A 7,210-nucleotide genomic window follows, 5' to 3' on the forward strand; every position below is an offset into this window, starting at 1 on the left:
GCTGCGAGCACCCTTGCGATGCACGCCGGCCGGGATCGTGACATGCTCCCCCCCTAAGGAGGGGCCTCCGGCCTCTCAAGGGTCCTGGACGACCAGGATGACCAGAGTGAAAGGCACGTATCAGTTCATCCGCGTGTAGGTCGCGAGCGTCTTCCCAGGAGTTGTTACTGATGTCATAACCCTTCCACTGGATGAGGTATTGCAGGTGTCCTCGGTATCTTCTGGAATCCAATATACCGGCTATCTCGTATTCCTCTGTGTCGTCTATGGTCACAGGAGTAGGTGGGTCGGGACGTCGTCCTGGGAAAGGATTGTTATAACAGGGCTTCAGTAATGAGACATGAAAAACGGGATGGATTTTCATCGTTGGAGGTAGTCGTAGTTCGACGGTCACGGATGGGGGCGTGCGCGTCACAACATAAGGACCTATGTATCTGGGTCCCAACTTCTTCGTGGGACAGCACAGTTTCAGATGGACGGTTGAAAGCCACACCTTGTCGCCTGGTTTGTAGATAGGAGCAGGGGAGCGAAGCCTGTCTGCTTGTGCTTTGTATCGTTCTTGAGCTTTCAAGAGGGTATTACGTAACATCTTGTGCGTCTCGAGTATTTTCGTTATCCGTTCTATTATAGAAGGGACAACGCTAGGGATTGGGGAACCAGGGAGCATGGAGGGATGTAATCCATACACTGAATAGAAGGGGGACATACGCGTTGAGGAGTGGATATGGTTGTTGTACGCGAATTCGGCTATGGGTAGCAGATCGTACCAGTCGTCCTGAAGATGGGTGGTGTAGCAACGGAGGTATTGTTCTAGCGTTTGATTGGTACGCTCCGTTTGGCCGTTGCTTTGTTGATGGAATGACGTGGACAAAGAACGGTGGATGTGGAGTATGTCACAGAAGGCTTTCCACACTCGTGACGTGAATTGCGTCCCCCTGTCTGACACAATAGTCTCTGGTACTCCATGTAAACGAAATATGTGGCGAAGAAAAAGAGAGGCTGTTTCATCCGCCGACGGCAAGCGTTTGGTTGGGATGAAGTGGGCCATCTTCGTGAACCTGTCCACCACCACCATAAGAGTGGTGTAATGTTGCGAAACTGGGAGGTCAGTGATGAAGTCCATAGACAGGTCTGCCCAGGGCTTGGTAGGAGCCTGGAGTGGGCATAGAAAACCAGCCGGCTTGTTCCTGGTGCTTTTAGCTCTGGCACAAACAGTACAGGAACGAATGAACTGAAGGACATCGATGCGTAGAGTGGGCCACCAAAACGATCTTTGTATCAGATCTAGGGTTTGGGTCACTCCTCCATGTCCGGCTGTTGGCGTGTCATGACAGTGTTGTAGAACCTGGAGACGCGACTTGGGAGGGACGTAGAGTAGATCCCCATGGAAGTAGAACCCGTCTTTTTTGTGTAATTGGAGGTTCTCTGGAGGAATAGGGTCGGATGCTTGGGGGCGGAACCGGTCCCAGAAGGAGCGGGTGCCAGCTACGAAATGCCTGGGTAGGAGCACGGTCTCCTGGTCCTGTTGCTGTGACAAGGACCCGTCACACATGCGAGAGAGCGAGTCTGCTTTAGTGTTCTTAGAACCAGGTCGGTAGGTTATGTGGAGTCGGAATCTAGTGAAGAAGAGGGACCATCGTGCGAGCCTTGGTTGCAACCGTTTGGCGGTTCTATAGTACTCCATATTTTTGTGGTCGGTGAAGACGGTAATGGGGTGGAGTGTTCCTTTCAGCAGATGTCTCCACTCTTCCAGTGCCAGTTTCATGGCTAACATTTCTTTTTCTCCGACTCCATAATTTCGTTCTGCGGGAGTCATGGTTCGCGAGAAGAAGGCAACCGGGTGGAGTTGGTTGTCTGTATCGGCCCGTTGCGATAGAACAGCGCCGACAGCTGTGTCGGAGACATCGACCTCCAATGTATACGGCTTCTGGTGCACTGGATGGATCAAAATGGGGGCTGATGTGAACCGTTCTTTCAGAAAAAGAAAGGCTCTCTGAGCTTCCTCTGACCAGTGGAATTTCTTTTTGACAGAAGTGAGGGAAGTGATGGGCTGTATGACCTTGGAGAAGGATGAACTTCCTATAAAAGTTCGCAAACCCTACAGATCTCTGCACTCCTTTTTGGTCCGTTGGGGATGGCCATTGCAGAATGGCATTGACCTTTTTGGGATCCATCTCCACTCGTGTAGGGGTCAGTATGAAGCCCAAGAACTCCACCCTCTGTGTTTCCAATACGCACTTCTCGGGTTTGGCGTATAAATCGTTTTCTCGGAGCCGTTCCACTACTCTGGCAATGTGTTCCCTGTGTTCCGATAACGATGGCGAGTAGATCAATATATCGTCCAGATAGACAACAACGAACCGATCCAACATGTCTCGGAACACATCATTCATAAAATGCTGGAACGTAAGGCATAACTAGGTACTCAAAATGTCCGTACCGGGATCTGAACGCTGTACTCCATTCATGTCCTTCCTTTATCCTCACCAGGTTGTATGCTCCTCTCAGATCTATTTTGGTGAAGAAGGAAGCAGTGCTAACACGTTCCATGAGTTCTGGAATCAACGGTAACCCCCCGTCCTTTTTGGGAATGAAGAATATCCCTGCTCCCGCAGGGGAGGTGGATGGTCGGATGAAACCTTTGGTTAGGTTCTCGTCGATATAGGCTTTGAGAGTGACGAGTTCAGGTTCGGACATGGGATATATGCGGCCGAACGGGATAGGGGCACCTGGAAACAAATCGATCGGGCAGTCGTATTCCCGGTGTGGTGGTAATCTGTTGGCTGCTTTTTTCTCAAACATGTCTGAAAAACGTCTGTAGTGACTCGGAATCGCAGGAATCGGAAGGGAGCTGTAATCGTGTGCTACATTAATCGGCAGAGGCAGATTATGTGAACGGGTGTCTTTATTGGCAGGGAAAGACACAGAACTATATTTCCAATCAATATGAGGGTTTTGCGCCCGCAACCATGGCAGTCCCAGGATAACCGGAAACACTGGAGAGGGTATCACATCGAACGATATGTTCTCAGTGTGGTCAGGGTTGATGTGTAAAATTAAGGGTACAGTCTCTATGGTGATAGGACCGGACCGCAGAGGACGTCCGTCCACTAACTGCAACAGTAGAGGTGTTGACTTCTTCTGGATCGGTATGCCGTGCTGCTGGATTACGCCTGTATCCAGAATGTTACTGCTGGCTCCAGAGTCGATCATCGTTGCGAGGACGACGTACCTCCCTTTCCACTGCAAGGTAATGGAGAGGGACACATGATGGGACGTGTGTGAAGATGTACCATGAGTGGCAGGAATCGACAAGGAGGGTAGCTTACCCTTGGATGGTCGTCTCTTGTCCGGGCACTCGTTAGCGTAGTGGCCTTTGGTGCCACAATAAAGGCAGAGATCCTGAGACCAACGTCGTTCCTTTTCTGCACCCGATAACGGACCTCGGATGAGTCCTAGTTGCATGGGTTCTTCTGTTGTTTCCTTGGGTGTGGTTCTGTGTTGGGGTCTGGTAGTGGACCATGCATGTGGAGGAGACGACACACGTTCGGCTTTTCTCTCTCTTAACCTCCTGTCAATTTGTATGCACAATGCAGCGAAGTCGTCCAATGAGGACGGGATAGCAGAACGGGCAAGTTCATCCCATATGGCATCAGATAACCCCAACCGGAACTGGTCATGCAATGTCGATTCGTTCCATGTCGTCTCTAGGGAGATTCGTCGGAATTCCGCAATGTAGTTTTCTACCGGTCTTTTGCCTTGGCGAAGGGCTCTTAAAGCACTGGTAGCTGAAGTGGTTTGGAACGGATCGTCGTAGAGGGCATCCATGGCCTGCCGGAAAGAGGTCCATGTGTCAAGGACCGGGCTGTTGTTTCGGAGTAGGTGATGAGCCCAGAGTTGAGGCTCCTTGGATAACAGGGCTATGACCGTGTGGATTTTGACGTAGTCATTGTTATATGTCCTTGGTTTGAGGCCGAACAATATTTGGCATGATGTTATGAAAGTCTTATATTTCGTGCGATCTCCGGTGTATCTGTCAGGCAAGGGTACTTGTGGTTCATAGGTGGGTATTCCTTGGGGTACTGGTGGTTCTTGTGCCTCCAATGGGGCGGGAGGTGGTGCACCATGTCCACTGAGAGCGCCTTGCATTTGTGCTATCTGTTGTTGTTGCTGATTTTGTCCTGATTGGATGTCGAGTAGGGACTGAGTTATCGTCGCCATCTGCTGGGCAAGAGCAGTAACTGCCTCTGTTAACCCTGCGGTTTCCATAAGGGCTCAGTTGTTGTATTACGTTGGTACAGGTGAGGAAACCAGGAGAGTGCGGTCACAAGGCACGCAGTGGTCGGCACCGGGTATCAGGCAGAGAAGGGTCAGGCAATCCGGGTCAGGAGCAGAGAGGTCAACAAGGTCACAAGGCAAGCAGAGGTCGGTACCGGGTATCAGGCAGAGAAGGGTCAGGCAATCCGGGTCAGGAGCAGAGAGGTCAACAAGGTCACAAGGCAAGCAGAGGTCGGCACCGGGTATCAGGCAGAGAAGGTTTTGGCAACAGGTAAACATACAGTTAGTTGTAAGAACAACTGAGCACTGAACAGGTGCTCAGTTTTTAAACCAGCCGCCCTTCTAAGTCCCGCCCCCATCAGTGACGCCGTCCAATGGACGTTCCGTCTCCTCTATTGGAGACTAGAAGCTGAAGGGGGGCGTGGTGTATGATGCCGTGGGTGTCTATCATTGTGCGGCGGTTCTTTCATGTGAACCGCCGCGTATGAAGACACACCGTTGCGGCATCGGTCCTGGAGTGGTAAGTACCGAGTACCCGCTACTCGTGGGTACTCGGGAGAAGCACTCCTCACCGGAGCGAGACGCCACGAGCACCCGGGCGACGTGTCCCGGACGGGACCATGACGCCGCGGGTACTCAGGCGACATGCTCCGTATGATATCCCGTTGCAACGGGTACTCGGGCGAGCACCCTTGCGATGCACCCCGGCCGGGATCGTGACACGGGTAGAGGATACGGGGGTCGGCCACTGGGTACGTATCTGAATGACGGGATCCATAAGAGTTGAGTAAGTAAGATGCATGCATGTTGTTCTATTTTGTATGTTTATAAGAAGTAAGTTATTGTATCGTATTGTATTGTCAGAAGTTGCAACTAAGTTGAGTACATAGCCTAACCCGCTATTGTAGATTACATAGCCTAACCCGCTATTGTAGAGTACATAGCCTAACCCGCTATTGTAGAGTACATAGCCTAACCCACTATTGTAGAAGTATATAGCCTAACCCGCTATTGTAGAGTACATAGCCTAACGTGCTATTGTAGATTTGTGTTTTGTGTAGAGGAGAATAAGATGGGAAATCATTTCTCCAGAGTTACCCCGGGGTCCCCTCTAGAAACCATGATTAAGAAGCATGTCAAAGAGATGGGAAAATATATGCATAAATGGAAATTGGCCTCAGAATCAGATGAGGATAATTTTTATTGTTGACCCTCACAGGGATCTTTAAATATGGAATCCTTAAAAGGACTCTGTATGATTTTAAAGAAAGACATGTCACATGTCTCCAAAAATGAATGGAGAATGTTTTGTATGTGGTTTGGGGAAGGTTTCAAAATCTGGAGAAAGCAGAATGAGTCTGCTCCACTTGAAAACTCCCAACACCCTCAGGTGGCCACCAGTTCCCTTTATCCTGTTAGGAAAGAGGAAACTGATAAGAAACTGCAGAAAGAATCTCAGAATGTTATACTTGTTGATAAGTTATATCCTCCATTGCTTACTAACAATGATATGACTTTTGATGATTTAATATTTAATCCTCCCCTTATAATCATGTTGCCCCTGGAGCTGATGCTCCTGTTCTCATTCCTGAACCTGTTCACACCCCATCCCATTCTGTCCCAACACCCTTTTCATCTCTATCACCCTTATCCCAATCTACTGCTTCACCTCCTGCTCTGCACCCAATTCCCCCTCCTCCTTCTATTAATGTTAAACACCCCTATGATTTAAGAAATGCAGTTGTTCAGCCCATTTTCCCTGTTGTTCCTAACCCTACTACTATCCTGTCCTGTATCCCTTCAGAGGACAAATATTTCACTGTAATTGATCTGAGTTCTGCTTTCTTTAGCAAACCTTTGCATAAAGACAGTCAGTACCTATTTACATTTATAATGTGGATGATTTACTTGTCACATCCCCTACTGAAGAAGTGTGTGTTGCAGATTCCTTTCATCTGTTGCAGGAACTGGCTAGGAAAGGACTTAAAGTGAACAAACAGAAATTGCAGTTAAATACTTAGGACAGCTTATTTCCCATGGTTATAGGTCTATCTATCCTGATAGGTTGACCCCTATTATCAATTGTCCAGTGCCCCGTACAAAGAAACAGTTACGTGCTTTTCTGGGAATGGCAGGATACTGTAGACAGTGGATACCTTTTACAGATGCTGATCTAAATTTTTTGTAGATGGCTCATGCTTCATTGACCCAAAAGGACAATAAAGGACTGGCTACGCATTTGTTGACTGTTTTCAGGTGATTGAGTCAGGACTTTTACCTGCTAATTTTTCAGCACGGGTGGCCGAGTTGGTGGCTCTCACTAGAGCATGTATAATAGTTGCAGGAAAGAAAGTGAACATATATACCAATTCTAGATATGCCTTTGGAGTTGTGCATGATTTTGGTGCCATCTGGCGATTACGAGGTTACCTTACTTCATCAGGTTCCCCTATTCTTAACCATACACATGTGAAAGCATTGTTAGATGCTCTCATGATGCCTAGTGCAATAGCTCTAATTAAAATTGCAGCTCATACCAAGGGCACTGATGCAGAATCAAAAGGCAATGAGTTAGCTGATAAACCTGCTAAAGAAGCGGCAGGCTTGCCCTTCACAGAACTTTTTCAAGGAGCTGCTAATGCAGACCCCACCTTACTAACAATTCCCATTGATTTAAAGAAATTTTATTCCCAAATTGATGAGAAAACTCAGCAATATTGGGAACAAAAGGGAGGAGTGGAAGAAAATGTTTTTTGGCATGGCCCTCAAATTTTTCAACATTTACTAGCTTTACCTCCTGATTTGGCTCCCTATATTATCAGACTAGCGCATGGCCTGAGTCATGTGTCTAGTGAAGCAATGATTAAAGCTATACAAGCTGATTGGTGGTCCCCAGGTATATGGCCCTTTGTTAAAGAATATTGTGAACAAT

The sequence above is a fragment of the Sceloporus occidentalis genome, unplaced genomic scaffold (assembly GCF_023333645.1).
Source record: "Sceloporus occidentalis isolate IW3139 unplaced genomic scaffold, rSceOcc1.0.p SCAF_171, whole genome shotgun sequence".
Taxonomy (NCBI): domain Eukaryota; kingdom Metazoa; phylum Chordata; class Lepidosauria; order Squamata; family Phrynosomatidae; genus Sceloporus; species Sceloporus occidentalis.